Source organism: Branchiostoma lanceolatum, chromosome 17 (assembly GCF_035083965.1).
Source record: "Branchiostoma lanceolatum isolate klBraLanc5 chromosome 17, klBraLanc5.hap2, whole genome shotgun sequence".
NCBI lineage: Eukaryota > Metazoa > Chordata > Leptocardii > Amphioxiformes > Branchiostomatidae > Branchiostoma > Branchiostoma lanceolatum.
The window spans coordinates 14,946,142-14,964,544 of NC_089738.1; the positions used below are offsets into that span (position 1 = coordinate 14,946,142).

The 18,403-nt window shown below is 40.2% G+C and overlaps 1 protein-coding gene across 17 annotated transcripts in view; it reads right to left on the reverse strand.

Annotated features, from left to right (window-relative positions):
* LOC136423227 (serine/threonine-protein kinase PAK 3-like) overlaps positions 1-18,271 on the reverse strand; it is a 39,899-nt gene extending 21,628 nt beyond the window's left edge. For 4 of the 17 annotated variants that reach the window (XM_066411331.1, XM_066411322.1, XM_066411326.1 and 1 more), the window contains exon 1: positions 18,067-18,267. The gene's annotated coding sequence lies outside the window, so the exon portion shown is untranslated. Of the gene's footprint in view, positions 1-4,183; positions 4,406-8,808; positions 8,940-18,066 lie in introns of those variants that run through there. The other 13 variants (XM_066411329.1, XM_066411320.1, XM_066411325.1 and 10 more) reach the window with 7 other exon arrangements.
* Positions 18,272-18,403: the final 132 nt, after the last annotated feature.

Consider the following 18,403-nt stretch of genomic DNA (forward strand, 5'->3'; position numbering starts at 1 on the left):
AAGGTGACACTGACAGAGTAAACGAAAATGTCAATTCTTAGTTTCATAAGTGTTGACACATATGCATGGAAGAAATGTCAAAACAACAATTTTAAGGATTTCAAAGGTTACAAAGTTATGCATGTGCACTACTGCTTCCCAAATGATAGAGAAAGAGGAAAAGAAACAGAGAGAGAGGGGGGGTGGGGTAGCCTGGTAAACAAACATAAAGTGTTGTTGTCAGGACAGGGTTATTTTCAGCATAACCTGTATTGGGACAAGGCTAAAAGGAACTTAATTTAGATGACAGTTTAAAGTTCAAATACTTTTCCAATCTATTCCAGGCATATATACTGAACAAAATTTACAAGATGTATGGACAAAGGTTTTCGTAAAATGGCCTTGCTCACTTCTTGGAGATATTTTCCTTGACAGGGATGCAACATTCTAACCCTAAAATCAACATATAGCCAGCTGAGGAAATACTGTAACTGTACCTTACATGTAGCAGCTGGGGAAACATACCCTTAAAAACACAGATTTTCCACAGTGGCCACTAAATTTTGTGATAAATTTCAATCTTTAGGCTACTTTAAACCCTTCTGGCATTATTTGGTTTGCCAGTGACCCAGCAGTACATTCAATAGACATGTAGCAGCTGGTTATGCAGGGTTGTTTGTACAACCTGCCCCTACAGTTTACTCTGGTCAAGAGATTCCTGCCAACCACCATACTCTCAGTCCCGGGAGAGTGGGATACATTATGTAGGCACATTTGTACAATTTATGAATAAAGTTACATGGCACATCAGTCCAGTCACAGCTCATCTCATATGGCATGCAAACAGCTTTTTCATAGAGCTTATGTTGCCAGTTTTCCCTCAAATTTCTGAAACCCTCTCCTTCATACATTTTTACCAAACTTTGTACCAAAAAGTCATCTAATTCTAAGTAGGGGAATGCTAAATTTTAAGGTTGTGACTTACATGTAGTACAGTCTCTGTAATACGTTTTTCAAACAAATATTTCAAAACTTGGCAGGAAATCATATACATATACTGGTGTCCTTTATATGATGACTATTATGACCGTAATCAACATAAAAAATGTATCATCTAATAAAGTTAGATAAGATTGAGATGAGAATTAATGCCAGGAAAGGCTGAGGAAATGATTTCATAGGTTATTTTCCATTACAAGTGACTCACTCACAGAGTCTTTGAATCAGAGACAGGGTATTGGTCATCTGATAAAACACAGAGGGACAGTACTGCCACTGTGTGATCTAACATTCATGCGCTGGTCATCTGAAGTGTCAGACTCTGACTCACTTCCTACTGACCTTCTCTTCTGCATACAAAGTTTCCATGTATTCAACTTCCTTATTCATTGCATGTCATCTACACATCAGATTCAAAGACCATAGAAAACATTGCCATACATGTAACCTAATAACAGTACTAGTTACTGTGCTCTACACTTGCATGCTGTATCTACATCTGTACAGCATTAACTACATGTACTACTGTAACAGCAGCCAGCGGTCTTGTAATGTAAAATTCAATCAAATGCGTACTCTTTACCATACTTAGTCAGTGATTTCCCATACGTGTAACACCCTTCCCTCCAGACCTGTATAGGGTGTGTCCTTATTCCGTATGCATGCCTGATACCAAGGCACAGGTGCATGTACTACATACTGTGCACATGCACACCAGCCATGTAGTACTACAGTACAGTACATCCAATGGGACATGCATAAATGTAACAACATATGGCATTCGCCTTTATTTGTCTTTCTCAAGAATGACAGAGATTGTACCACTCCTTTTAAACTTTTTTTCTCTGCCTCCCTAGTGCAGGGCGCTCTAACTCCAGCCATGTACTTACCTACAATGGGACATGCAGAAACGTAGCAACATATGGCTTCCCAGTTTGGCTTCATATATTCTAATTCTGTGAATACAGATTGAAGCCATGTGCACAGCGGACTACTAGGTCATTATCACTGCCAGGGCCCAACGTACCATCTGGCAAAATGGGTGCAGATTTTTACTGCTGTATGTCATATTACTAGACCTTTCACTGACTACCATAATTAAATTCTACCATTACCAAATAGGGTATGTTTTCACTAACATGTGTCACTATCTTTTTGTGGCTAGGTCTTGGAATTAACTGTAAAGAACAAATTATTGGGAAAAGCTTGTTGTTTCATTTTATACCACAGATATACATGTAAGCTGGAGGTCCCTGTAGAAAATATGACAAGGGAAGATATTGCTTTTTTAGATTTTTTTCCCTGTTGTTTCAATTTTGTCTGAATAAAAAAATTGAGAATCAACAAATAAAATTGGTGCAGACTAATACATCACCCAACAATTAGTGAAGGTATGAGATCATGGAACTCTACATGTAGTTCAAACTGTGACAGGTCGCTCATTCAGAGTGGGACACATCATCATGTTTACAGTGTCAATAGATGGGAATTCCAGCAATATTGACTGGTATAACATCCAAGTCTAGACTGTCATCACTCTCATGTCCACATGTTCCAAAAGATCAACATGCAGCTGAAAACATCATTTACTTGTCTGAAAGTCTTTTGTGAATGTCCAATTACAAAAAACATGCAAATCTAAAAATTGTCCCTCTCAGATTTCCAAAATTGTCCAAAGCCAAGGTATAATCATACAGTTCTTTATTACTTTGCCCCAAAGGACTCTAGTGTTTTGTTTTTATGATTCCCAATATACACTTACATACATGTACGTACACAATACAGTATTACCATGCATCCTTAGAATTTTTTTTTAGTTTCTATTTTTGACTGTGGGACTGGAAGGACCACAAAGCAGTATGGGTAAGGGGCTGAAGTCTGCCATCTCTAATGAGAGCTTTGTTGTTCAAACAGGAATGTCAATTATTTGCTTTTCTGTCAGATAAAGCAGAAGTAATATGACTTTTCAGTACATGAATGCAAGTTTCATAAGCTGCACTTCTGCTTCCAGTAGGCATCTTTACCATGTTGTTGACTGATGTCCCAGCCCAAGGCCAGAGTACACACCACATGGAAACTGCTTTAGACGAGCGGAAATGATCGCAAACCCTGCAAACACCACACATACCAACCAGGAGCAAATATTTTAACTCCCTGCTTACTGACAAGCTCCCATCTCCAAACTCTGCACTAGCAATTAGCGTGCCGTCATAATCCTTTATAAGCAATTGCTTATCTGAGTGATTACTGCATATACATATTTATGTGCAATGATCACCCAATTAAACAATGATTTCTGGTTTACTTTAAGGCTGGAAAATGTGATGTTCATATATACTTGCGCACTATCAAATTCAAAATTTGCAGTTCATTATAAAGCAGTGATTCAGAACATATATTTTACATGCTATATAATCCAGCAATAGTCTGTAGAAGGAACATGTATAACATCCTCAAACTTCAAAGTGAAAGTAATATTGTTTATTCTACTGGAAAACAACATCACTGAATAAACATTCATGTTTACCAATTAGTATAGGGTTTTAAAAAACACTTCTCCTTTTTCCTATGTTACTTGAACAAAGCACTTTTTTAACAGAAGAGTATTTCAAGGGGTTACAAAATTGACAGAAAGTAAGGAATCCTTCAAAGCGACCCATTAAATAGTGCAGTATTTCCGGCCCCTCCCCACCTTTGCTATACCACACTGCTGTCAAATAGATGCACGGTATTGACAAGCAAGCTTGCATGGACTCCCTACATAACTCTGTCTTGTACCAGCCATTTTGGAAGACTGGCATTCAAAGCGATGGCTGCAATTTGTAGGCCTTAATCTTGACACTCACGGCCGTGCCTCACAACAAAGACTTCACACATCTTTCTGGACAGCCGGTATTTGTATGTCCTAAGAACTAGACACCCCCCTCCCCTCTCCACTTCCATTGGCGATGATAGGCATGAGTCATACATGTACATGTCTTCCAACGGGAAAATCAATGAAATTAGAACACAGGAACCCTCGGCTAAAAATACTGGCAATCTCATAACCTACGTTAGCAAGCCACCATTGGCTTAGAATTTTTCACATTTCCCTATGTCCCTATACGTGCTTACAGAGATTTAACAACATGGAAAGGAAAATTAGCACAGGGTATTTGATATGGATCTGTTTCGATGATAGAACTACATTTCCAATCAAACCTACCTCCATCTTAAACACTCCAGATGTAACTGATGCTCCAGAAAAACAAGATCTCTGCCAATAAAAAGGTCCAGAATCTAGATAGAGTGGAAACAGACAGTATGGATCTCTCACACTACCACACCACACAGCCGGCAGGAAAAAATGAAGCCATCTATGCTGGCACTGACGTAGTTCCCTTCAGTCTCAGGATATCACACAAATATAGCCGCCCCAGAGGCTTCCCAAATATAGCAGCACCTCAGACTGCCAGGAAAGAAGAGATTATGTCATCTCATCTCCAGCCAATCAGGAGCAAGTATGCAAATGAGGCAAAGAGGCTGCCACAAAATTACCCAAGGGATTGAAGCAAGGTTTGATGTAAAATTATAACAATATTCCAACATATTAGGATCAACATCCATTATTTTACTAGTCAAAATATGACTGTGATTAACACAAATAGCAAGCCTGACACACAAGTTATCACATTGCCGACAAACATTTTAGTTGAAAATAAAGATGTACATGTAAACCATCTATTAAACAGCAGGCGTCTGTCATCTTTCATTACGACCACTTCTGCAATGAGATAACAGAGAATGTGTATCTTGATTACAATGTTTCCGCTGATCATACCAGTATAAAGGAAATATCAGATCTTCGATGGCGGCGGTATTTTCTCTAAATTCCGTGTCAGTTGCAGAGCATTACAAAGAAAAATTGAGAAGCTCATTGAAATAGCGGTATGACTAGATAGGCTTGTTTGTCAATGATATACATTGTACTAGAACATATTTGTTTTATGGGTATGAGGGTAAACTGCAATTTGTGGCCATGTTCAGTCAGGTTGTAGAAAATCAATGTAAATGAAATATTGATAACACTAGTACTGGGGCCTCCTCCATTTCCAAATCATACTATCTACTACATGTATAAGTATAACTTATTGGCAGTCACATTAAGTCAAGAATGGATAGATGGAAAAATTTTGTCATTTTCAAATGTGTTCTTACTAATGATATGCACATACATCAATGACTCCAACTTAGTATCTGTATTTACCATAAATTGATTCTAATTTCTATTCATGAGTACGTACTACAAGTGAACATTTTGGCAAGCCTGAGGGTAACTCCACAATCAATGAGGTTCAGGGGGTGTTAGTCACGTCTTGCATTGTTCTCTTTTTCATTACATGGCACAGCCAATATCACACAGTGATTTTTTTAAATTCTGTGATGTTTATAAGTTGAACTGGTCACACCATGACCCTTTGTCTCACATTGTGATACTATCATTATTACATACAACTGCAAACTCAAAGATAAGTTGCAAATTTTCTATTTTCAAATTTGAAAATGAAATTAGAGTCCTGAGAAATAAAACAAAGTTACAATACCGTATTCTTAGATTATTTCCTACCATGTAATAAAATCACAGCCTGATAAACCGGTTCTGTTTCATTCTTGGAGATGGTGATTTGAAAAAGCCAGTATCGCTTCGTCATCAATAAAATATTGCCAAGTACGCAACCTTGGCAACGCCCCTTGAATTTCAACATCTCCATTCATATTGATTTTTGAAGCAAAACGTGACCATTTGTATTCCTGTGGGGTAAAACCACCCTTTAGTGTGATGATGGACACTTTTGGGTCACTACAAAATGGATAGAGATATAAGCAAGCTAGCTAAGGGCTTTTTCATTTCCGTTGGTGGGGGGAAATGGGTCTCCTGAAGTAATGTGGTAATTTACTCAGGGATAGATCTATCATTTGTCATCGCTTAAATGTTGCCACGATTTGCTTGCCAAGCTTGAAAGCATTTTAAAGCAGTTTCAAGCACTATAAGGGGAATTCTTGCCAGGTGGATCACTGCATTATGAAGACCAGACACAGGTTTCAAAATAGTCTTCATTATAACTGCCTATATAATATATACATGTCACTTGTACCAATCTACTAAGTCATCAATCAAACACTATGATATTGAAACTTTGATATCTTCATAATCTAATTCCTTTATCAGCATGAATTATTGTTTCGGGCAATAAAATCTCTAAAATAAGATTAACTATTTCATGTCATCATCAATATGTAAAATCAAACAGATCATTTGTTTGTTTGTTTGTTTGTTTGTTTGAACCTTTGTTTATTCATGATAAGCTCAAATCGGCACGCAGGCCGCTTTTCATTGAGGTCATGAGGGAAGAGGTAAGGGTCAGATACAATATAACAGAGATACACAGTCATTTGAGTCCTAATAACTCTATCAACATATATCATTAACGTTACATATTTATGGTACAACAATATACAATTTCTACAACATACAACATAAAGTAGGGCGAAAGCTGGTTCATGGTCCGTGTCCGTTCGTTTAGTTCATTTCCGTTACTTCAAGAGTCTCTTAAAGGAAGTCAGATTCGGAGCCGTACGTGTGTCTGGCGGTAGGCTGTTTCAGACATTGAACATAACGCTAGCAATTTAGAAAAGCTCTAGTTTACAAGAGTAAATACACCACACACATAAGTACATGCCTTCAATGGCCTTATGCAAACCATAAGTGCCTTTCTTGAATCCATTATTTGAACAGTACTCCATGCAGTCCTCCGGAGGATTCTGATATGAGCAGTATTAGGAGTAATCCATCAAACAAACCTGTCCTTCCCATAATTGACCAATAATGGTACCATCCTCATTACCATATGACAAGTAAGGTCATCATATATAACATAAGTACTGCACTGTCGTGTCCTGTGCAAAAACCTGCACGATGAGATCAGTTAACTAATCTTAACATCTCTTGCTTAAAATTTATTATCAAATTATAATATTTGACATTAACATTGAAAGTACGAGTTACAAGTACTTCCAGCTCCTTTTCCAATAATTTTAGCGAAAATTTAGGACATTGACATTCAAAAATGTAGCTGTAGCCAATTCTCTCTTTGGTCGAACTTGAAGTGTAATAGACTTACGCAATAGCCAAGAGTGTATCAAATGCAGTTTTACCACGTCCTGCTTACAAAATGCAGTCTATTGGCAAGTACACATACATGTATTATGTAGAAAGTGTATGTCCATAAAAACAATAGCATTATGGTTGCCCGGCCTCATAAATGCAACCCATGCAATGATGGAGCACACTTGTGCCCTCTGTGAAACTAACGCAGGTGGCTTACAGGAACAAGGTACACTCCCGGGACACGTGGTGTGATATATTAAAGGCTAACGATTCCTCTAAGGCAGGGTTTTATAGTCCACATCTCAGGAATACTAATTACACACAACACAAACACATCGTAGGGAGGATTCAAAGAGGCGCCTCATCGAAACTGCTTAGAATTTTTACTCAGAAAAACACTTTGTTTGATGTTTACTCAGAATGATTGGACTGTTTCAATATAGATCATGAGGGGGAGGTAGTACACTTTGTGGGAAAGGCTTATTTGATAAAAACAAAATGAACGACTATAATCTAAAAGTAAAAGGTTACAAAATTGATACATGTTAACTTAAAGGGAAAGGCTCTTTTGCAATTTCCCAAAAGGATGTAGGGGTGAGGTCTGAAGATCTAGACCAACTAATGGCAGACCGTGACGCCTGGAGGGAGAGAGCAACTTTAGTCCGGGCAAGCCGCCCGATATGATGATGATGATGATGAATATGTTGTACATGTAATTTCCTACTTCTGACCTGGTACTGTAGTGTAGGTTAGTAAGACCTTACAACAGGTCTCAGTGACAAGACAGTCTCTCTCTCTCTCACCTACTCAGCTTACCTGTTGTTTATCTAGTACATGACCTTTCAGGATTTACTGGGACTTATGGGGTCCTTGCAGGGGGTTCTTGGGCGGGCGGTTATACCTGCTATACAGATACAGGTACAGGTAGGAGAGGCCATAGTTTGTCTTTTCATTGAACCATTCCATACTTTTAAAAAAACAGTAGTGTCTAGTGAAGATAAAGGCTTTGTATCACATTATACAGTCCTAACAGACAGGAACCCAGCTGAAATATCAATAAATCATGGAAGGAAAATTGACAAATTTGCATGTAGTCTTCAATTCAAAGCAGAAGCATGTTTAACTTTATCTAAGAGTCTAATACCACTGTCAATTTTTGAACAGGAAGAAGATTTTATTAAAACACGTATGTTGATTCTATAGTACATGTAATTGCACTAACTGAAATTACTGACGTTCATTTGATTTTTTTACGCAAAAATTGCAATTGGATCTCAACACAATAGTTCAGATATCAACTCCAATATATCTCCAAATTTACCAAATCAAACAACAAAAACATGTATCCTCCATACAGCTCTGCACTACCCATGGCCTTTCGCAAAATATATCCTGAGGGTATAATTAAGATGCATGAAATTTTTTCACCTAGTTGAATGACTTCTTCTCTATTTCTCATGTACAGTTTGGTAATCACCGTATACTTCTATCCTTCTTCACAAAAACAAACAAACACACTAATTCACACATCCTTACACCAACAAACATACAAACATGTATACAACAGTACTAGTGTACAACCTCCCAGTAAAATGTCTCCGACAGCAACCTTCCCTGTTAAACCATACTGTCTTCTTGCCCTACCTTCCCCAGGTATTCCTACCTCCCCCGCCCCACCTTACCTTCTCCATGATGCCTGTAGAACACCTCAGTACCACCAGGACAGGTATGCTAACGCTAACAGACAACTGCCCACTGTCCTGGGCACTGCGAGCGTGACTACCTACTTCCTGCGAGCACACCGACCACTGGGAACAAACCAGCAGCTCAACAATACAGGGAGGGAGTGTTCTGTACAACATTATAGATATCACTATGCGAATGTTAAAAAGTAAATTTCTCTCACAACTATGGACATGTATGACATTGTCATTCTGGAATTTCGACATGTGACATGTCAATGATTGATATAATTCACTTTAACCAAAAAGTATGGGTAAACTAAGAACTTATTCTCCCCCCTGAACATTTCGAACGATGGAACATTCCAAAATAGATGATGCATCACCTGACCTGCCCCATTAAATGGAGCACAACTCTTGTTACATGATGGAGTTCAGCTGGACCAGGTAAAACCAGGGGTCCACATACTTTCTAAATTGCTCTTTTACCCATTGTCAGCAATGTTAATTGCAATTTGTATAGGCCTGACAATACAAAAGTTTCTACAGATAGTCGAGCCACTGTTCCTTCCCTGCTATAGCCTGCTATAACTATTATACTATATATAAACATCATACAAAACATTAGATCTGATACTCCTTACTTTACTACTACTACTTTCAAGGATGTGAACTACAAATGTTTCTAACGCCTACGTGTGCAAGTCAATGCTACAATGTACTTGGTATAGCTGTTGAATCCACAAACTATTACTTCAGTACTAGTACTTTTCCCCATACAGTCTAGATCTGTACACATGTAAATGATCTGTCACTGGGCTAGGTACATAGGATGTCACTATAAAAGAGTCAAACTTCCATTCAACAGTAACCAGTCTGCCTGGCGCAAATCGTCCCTGAGTTATTGTTAAAAGCGGTTAAACTTTAATCCAAGGGGTCTCAAGCAGTCGTTATGTTTTATAAGCCACTGGAAGGCAAGGTCAACAAGAACTTGCTACATATGCTGGTAACTGAAGCACATTTTGTGTGCTTGTACAAACAAACACAAGGACAAGTGCCAAGACACTCCACTGCCAAGGTTGTCAAACAGCGCCGCCTGTTGATGCGTCATGAACTGCAGGAAGCCCCTAATGAGACATCTACCGGCACATGCAAATGTTTCACTTTGTAGTCAAGGTACAAAAATCAAAATGCAGCGAAAAAAAGTCTTTGGTATGCACTATGTAAACAACTGAATCATTTTATTGAAAGAGTAGGCGTTACAGACAGTAGAGGATTGGTCAACATTTATTTTCCCATGTCAAGTGTTATTGATCCATGGTAAAACAAATACCACAGGTACGACCAGTCCAGCGGTGGCCACTTGAACTCTGGGCTTCTCTAGATAACCTTGATGAACTCAACACTGATTCTGCCATTGATTCTTAGAAGAGAACCTCAGTGACTGTCTAATACTGGGTATCCACATGTACTTTGACCTCCACAAACCCGTGACCCTCAAACCTAACTACACATGCATGCAGTAGTAAGTAAGGGTAAAGGTACAGTACAGATCTCGTTTAACTTCCCATCCAGACGCGGTGGAAACGCGGTGGAACCGCGGTGGATTCTCGGTGGAAACGCGGGGGATTCTCGGTTGAACCGCGGTGGAAACGCGGGGGATTCTCGGTTGAACCGCGGTGGAAACGCGGTGCAAACGCGGTGGAAAGCCGTGTAACACGCGTCGTGAAGCGCGTGTTATCTCGTGTGATTATGCATGCAAGTTGGAGCTGGGCGGAGCTCATACGCGTGTGGCGGGCCTTTGAAGTTTTCAAGACACGTCCGCGGCCGGAAAGGCCGACGGCCTTCCTTATACGGAGTGTGTAATACCAAGGAGGTTGGTAATACCGACGGCCTTCCTTATTACGGAGTGTAACGTTATAGTACTCCAGTTAGAAATGGCAGGCCATGGAGCGCGCGAGGGTTGTCACTTCTCGACGCTGTAAGCGTTGTCATTTTTCATTCAACTTCAATGACACTAACGCACAACTTGCGAAAATTCATGTACATTGCAACAATAAAGTTATTTTGAAGAAAACAGTTCAAGTTTTTCGTTTTTTACTGGCAGATGTATCAGTCCTGAGACAATCTCTTCAGCAAAAGAACCCGGTCGCAATATGTTGAAAATCGCGATTCAGCGCCCCCCAAAATTAACGCCGGCGCCGCCCAGATCTTCTGCAGAAGACCTGCAAAGGAGGCTTACGGCTTTGCTCTTAAAATCACTTAAAATCATCTGCACATAAATCTAGCGAACTATCTATTCGTTGACATTTGAAACAATCGACGACATATCGCAGACGAATGTACTTCTAATAACAACGTAATAATAGTAAGATTATTTACGTCCATTGTTACACCACCAGGCGGCAGGGCGAGAAATACTAGTCCTGTGTCTATTTTGAAAGCATCTGGCCACAAAAAGAATTACATAAGTCATAGTGTATTCTTTTCTGTGTACGATTTTTGCGAGAGCCGCGCTATATCGCAGCGTACTTTCGGGATAAGAAAATAAACCCGCGTAACCTGCGTATGCAAATTTTGACCTAGATTCATCCAATCGCTGGTCAAAAAAAACTCGCCTGGCGAAAAATGAAATCTGAGCTCACTCCTTGAAACCACGGAGGTTTCGTCAAGATTGAAACCTCCTTGGTGAAGCCAAGTACACATATATAGTGCCCTTGGTGAATTTTAGCAAGAATTGAAGTTTGAACCCTGTGAATTTGCAGTTTCGGCGATCGAGCCGCTTGTGTCAATTTGATTGACATGTGCGAAGCGACGCGCAGCTTCTTTGATGGCATGGTGTCAAAGAAGGACCGCGTTGATTGTTGCAACATTCAGCACGGATTTTTGTCCCCCACTTTATGTTTGACATGTGATGATATATTGTTGGTATAATATCGTTTGTGTCATAAACAGTTCTAGGAGTGATTGGCCATATACGTGTCGGCATCTTCGTGTTTGACGACAATGACAATGTCGCTGGTCGTATTCTCACAGGAGTGTTCGTAAGAATTATACGGAATACGTAAATTTAACGGAATTCATAGCATACGAATTTTACGGAATTTATACAGAGTTTTACTAATAGTATGGATCGTATGTATTCCGTAAAACTTACTCGAGTGCAGAATTACGAGAAATTAATGTATTCCTTAAAACTCGTATGCAGAATTCCGTAAAAATTGTGTTTCTTTAGTAATTAATAAAATGAGAATAAAAGTCATGCCGATCTGACATATGACTAAATAATGAATTGCATGAACCCCGTACGATGCGTTTTCCCACTTTCCTACTTGTTCTTGTCCGTAGATCTACATTTTGTACGATCGGAGAATACGGAAATGTTTTCAGACGTGTCTCAAAATATAGCGATTTTTTTTCATATCTGACACCTACCGTATTACCAAATTTGTAATAGACGATGTCGGCTCAGGCAAGATGTAGTGGCTGCCGAAAGAGGATCGATAACTAACTTACCTTTTGTATGAGTCGTGTGACGTAGTATATGAATGTGTTGTTCGTAAACAACAGCGCATAACAGTCGTAGTAACGTGAAAACATATGTTAGAAATGGTAAGTAGTATAAGTATTGTTAGTTATGCAACGTACCAGCGCCAACACAACCTTCAATAAATACGCAACTTTTGAAAGGTAAACATTCAGTGTGACTGTTAAACTGAACGCAAACACAACACTGAAACTCTCGTGAAAATTAGCCTGGATGCCAGACCCCCAAACTCTGACATCTCCACACGATAGATATTTTGGGGGTCTGACATCCAGGCTAAAGAACAATGTGCTTGGGAATGATGAGAAAGTTCGTATTACCAAATTGAAAGAGAAAGACGTAATGATGTGAAAGAAAGGAGTTTAAAAATCTACTATTTCTGTCTGATTCATGTCTTAGCGGCAGACGTCGTTGTTGCAAATACTTTTTCTCCTTGTACAGAATTATTAGATTCGTTATATACCATTTCTTCCAATACTAAAACCATATTTAGTTCCTCAAGTGTCAAACGTTTATTGAAAGGTAAGTCCTGACGCAACATGTGTGATTCAAACAGAACCGTGACAGCTTGAGTTAGTAGAAGGTAAGTTTAAAACGCAACGCAAACCAGGACAAAACTTCGTCAGAACAAGGAATTCATAGGGAAGAGGTCTCGGCATAAGAAAGACACCGTGGGAAGCTCTTCCGGATCCCTCTGGCCCCCGACAGTCAATTTCGGCATGCATACACATAACACAAGGTAAGTTACCAGGCGCTAATAATGGGAAAAATTGTATACATTGCTAGTAGTCACTGGCTTATAGTAATACTATGCAACAAAGATTGAAATACAACACGAGTTAGGCCCAAAGGCTCAAGTAAGGGTGATGATTAGTGATAGGGAATGTACTTTTGGTTGTTACAAACGTAAATGGTTCTGTCTTGCCGCGTCACATGAAGTGCGAAACATTAGAACCCACCAGTGACGCTTGTACTCCTGTAGCTGTCTAGACAATGCTTTTGTTTACTCTGCGACGTGACATCGCAAAGGAACAGACTTTGAGATGTGTATTCCAATCGCTTGTTTGTTTCGTGAGGAAAGGAGGAAAACCAGAATTTCCCCGTGAGTTTGGCTAAAATAAACCACACCATCCAAATTATCACTGCTTTGCAATAGTAATTCTAATTAAACATTAATTTGCCAATCTAAACTGATTTGAAACCGTGCAGATTTACAGGGATAGTAGCGCTGGGATTTACATTTCCAGAACAGAAACTTACTCAAATAGAATGTACTGTACTAGTATTTCAAGTTCAACGTAATGTTTGGGAAAAGCTTTACCACAAGTCTGGGCTGATGGAGTCTCGTGTAAAATTTTGAACGATAAGTAATAAATGTGAGAAAAAATTACTTCAACACACCCCTCAAGCATTGGTTTTCTTGCGCAATTGCGCTGATAAAAAAAGAGTGAAACGAACACGGAATATGTAATCAAGGAGGTTAAATAATCATTGATTTACCTGATTTTATGAGCAGTGCGAAATCTATGTCACATACTATAGTCAAACTTCATCCCTTGTTTTATACATAAAACGCATGTTAGTAGAAACCGAAAGATTCGAACGTTGTGTTAGATCTAGGGTAAATAAAATATCGTCAACAGGACACACACACGCTTGTGCGCGCACTTTAGAACAAAACGGCTGGTAGTGGTAGCATTCGTCCTTGGACTCTTTAAGCCACTGAAGCATGCTCTACCTGTGTGTGGAAAAAAAAGGACAAACAAAATTAATCATTTTTCAAAATGAGCAAGTTTGCCCGTCACCAACAGACTTCTGACCAAAAGGGAATAATTTAGCGGGGAAATTTAGCTAGTAGAACCAAAGACGTCATCATATAGAAGTGGTAGCCCACCGGGCACACTTCCCCGCGTAGGTGTACATAACGTCTTTTCCTAGCGTTTCGACCAAACTTCGTAGCACCAAGCAAGTTTAGAAAAAAACTCCTACTAGTCCTAGGTAGCACATTTCAATCGCCAGTTAGAATAAGATCGTAGACTGGGTGTTTTGTGTCGAACCCGTCTACCATTGCTGTCTGTGGTCGGATTCATATTAAAGTGTACCCTTCAGTGTGAGAATTCTTCTGGAACAACTTCGCTACACAAGTTTCCCGCGCACTGTCCACCGCCCGCCTCTGATCATATGTCAGGCCGGCGACAAAGAGAGACATCATCAATCAATTTTGACAGCAGTGGCGCGCCTGAGAGTCTGGGCAGAAATGATCTCCCGTGCCGTGTTGTGTAGAGTTTGGAAATATCTAGATAAACTAATGTTGATATGAAGATTTACAAAAGCATCGATTTTACTTTATTTCTGGAATAAAATTTTCTGAACAACACTTTATCTACCGACTGAGTGGCATATAGAATATTATTATTACGTGATGTTTTCCCAACAATCATGTTACTTTTCACGATAAATATTCCTGTCGTCTTTCCTCCTCGTAAGCAAATATGTCACCGACCTTTGCCGACGAAAGTCGTGATACCTCGTGAGCACACGAAACAGTCTCATTTGCTGACGACGGACAACGAGCATAAGCGAACGTGAAACGAGGATAGGCAAATTCACAAGTCTTCCGGCTGTTTGACGAAAGCGTCCCAACAAAATACACCAGGATTGCCGATTGTGAACAAGTCTTCTGTACAGAATCAATTCTGTTGGGACATACCGTATTCATGTACATGTAGTACGAGTGGGTAAAGTAAACAATGATCTTTATGATGCCGATATATAATTTTCTAACGCGGCGTGCAGCGCCTTGTTATTAATTAACACGTTGGGGTTGAAGCGTGTGGATGGGTGAAAATAGCGTCGCGGTCTTGCCGCGTTACCTCCTTTATTTTCTTGACGTTTCGTGCTTGGAAATGCCTTTAATCTGATCGCAAAATGTTCCCCCAATTTTTAGTAGTACCGAGAAAAAAATCCCATTCCAATGCTTTCCCTGTGTCTTTTTCCCGCGGCAAACTGTGACGATATGTCACGAACTCAGCGCACATCAAAGAGCGCCGCTCTGTCCATCAGCACATAGCAACCGCCACTGGCACTGCCGCGCCTGCCTACAGCAACGCGCTGGCATGGCGGCAAGGAGATCTCCCCGCCCGGCGCTTGTCGGAAACCAAGAGAGCAGGGGAGTTTGTAAGATAATTATTTCTCCCGGCAGGGTTTCCAAGCCAGACGTCAATCAAGTTTGATATGAATGGAGTGTACGCGTGTACCGGACAATGCCGTTCGCACGAGATTTTTAATTAGATAGCCAGCGACGCGATTGCCCCGACTTTCAACCGCGGTTAGAACGCGTTTGAACCGGCTTTTAACCGCGGTGGAAACGCGTTTGAACCGGCTTTTAACCGCGGTGGAAACGCGTTTTAACCGCTTTTGAACCGCGGTGGAAACGCGATTTAAACGCGTGTGAACCGCGTGGGAAGGGAAGTTAAACGAGATCTGTACTGTAGGTAAAGGTAGTCCCATTGCCTTTTTGAGGCCATAGGGGCAGTGGGTTGTTATCCACTGTGCCTAGGGCACATTATTGGAGGGCTGAGTCCAACCCTCTCCTTCCACTGCCATTTACCTCCCCAACCAAAGTCAGGTACCCATTTTTACACATGGGTGGAGTAAGGAACATTGTGTAAACTGCCTTTTCCCCGGCCAAGGGCACAAGACTGGTGACATGACAAGATCGGTGACATGACAGGATTCGACCCCAGGACCTCTGGGTTCTGGGCCAAGCACCCTGCCCTTACGCCACACAACATCATCTCAATAGTGAGTCGTGCAAGTGAAACCTGCTCAACCACTCTTTTTACCATTAAGCATTATGAACATGCGTAACGGTACAGGGGAACATTGCATGGGTCATGGGGAAGGTCCCTATTTTGCATAGAGACCATGTGGTCAATGTAACAAGTACACTTGGACACGCACAGATCTTAAATAGGTCATATCAAAAATGGTATTGTGGTGGTTCCTTTATCATGTTGACATATAGGGTTACCCGGTGGCAGTAGAAATAAGTTAATAACCTAATGACTTAGAAAATAAGAACTGCCACATTTCTTATCAGTATCAAATTTTACATTCAGAAACTTATCCTGATATTAGAAATTCATAATCATGATTATTTTACTGTATGTTTTTTTCTAAATCTTGAGGTTGGAAGTGGGAAAGGACGATGAAGACAAGACAAATTATTTTCATTTTAATAATAATAGGAACCAATCCAAACCAAAACCATAGAGCCCTACGTTCTTTGTCTCGCCGATTTCTGCATATATACATAGCATATGAGCAGGCATTGATTTTATCTAATATCGCAGACTGGGAGGGGACACTCCATAGTCACAAAGGATCCGACCGAGAAATAACGACAATTATTCCGACGTTACCGTCTCATTAACTCACAGGCAGACTGGCCATTGTCATGCCCAAGCAATGAATTCTGCTCGCCTCCATGCACATGGACACACATGAATTTCACTCCATCCAAGCATGAAAACAAAATTAGACCATAACGATGATTTAAACAATTTTTACATATATGTCCATGCTTTTATAAGGCTACCAACACTTGCTGCATACATAAGAAACTGTTCAACATACTGTATAATCGTTACAGAATGACATCATACATCAATATATGAACTTAAGCTGTTTATGGCAATAAAATGGCACATAGGGATGTAATATTATACCCCTGGAAGACTCCGTACACAACCTCGTACATGTATTTTGATTTATTTTCATAACCCTGTATTCAAAGTTTATGATTTTCAATGACACATTGAATAACGAGATCTAACCGAACTATGCGAAATGTGGTGTGTGACCTAGCTTGGAAAAAATGTTAACGAGTAACACATTGACAAGTTACCATCAGCATCCAAGGCAAACAAAATAGAAACAATTCTAGGACAAACATTGAAACTTTATCATGCAACAGTAATGACATTGACAATCACAATTAACAGGTAGCCCTTAGTACAGCTGAATGGTTGAACCACTGTGTGAAATATGATGCAGGAAGTGATGAATAGTCATGGTTCATTCTCCAACACCAACCTCACAGCAGGCAGGGGGGAAACTCTGAATATTCTACAGTTGAGCCTTAATTTGTCTGCAGCCCCAGGGCTAGACTTATCACATGTAACGTTGTTTATACATCATACCTTACCTACACCGTCCAACCTCACGTACATGATATATCGTGTCTTTGCTAAAGTGAAACTAAAATATGGACCAGCGTTGTGTTTTCAAACCGGGGTGTCACTGTGCGTTGCGTGGAGGAAAACAGAGCCCAAACCCGTCTATTTATATCAATTTTGCTTATGAACTATAAATAGGTTGTGTGGGAAAGTCTCTCGTTACATGAGATGATATTTGAGTTGTCCTACGACACTGATATTGATAAGTCAACTAAATTATGATCATGACGGTGTGTGACACTTTGGAAAAAGAACATCGGAAGATGAAGGAAGAAAGCGGTTAACATATCCATGAGGAAGCTCCATGTTTCCTAAACGGGCTAGAGAATATTAGCATTTGACACAAAGGTACGGTGGGGTTTCTGGTTGATTATAGTCGGTGGCAAATATATGCATCATTGTTAGTATGATGTCATGTAGCAGACAGCCACACATCGCCGACCGGCGGTCGCGAACTGTTTCCTGCCTTACCTCGCAAATCCACAGGAACAAGAGGCGATGAAGGATGGCTACAGCAGTCTACTGGATCCCTGTGACGTTTCCTCTGCCGGTCTGGGCTGTCTCAATGCCGGGGTTTCCGTGAAAGAGCTGACGATGTGCAGGAAAATTGTCGCTTCCTCCCGCCGACTTCCACCATTTCCCTACAACATGGCGGAAGTAGAATCGCGGATGGACACTCCCACAGAAAATAGTGCCTGACGTTGAAATCAAAGTCGACAAAACCGCGTCATTTCTCAAGTTCAATCTTTAAAATTCTTCAGAGTTATATCAATTAAATAAGTAACCTGTTTAAGATCAACTCATTCTA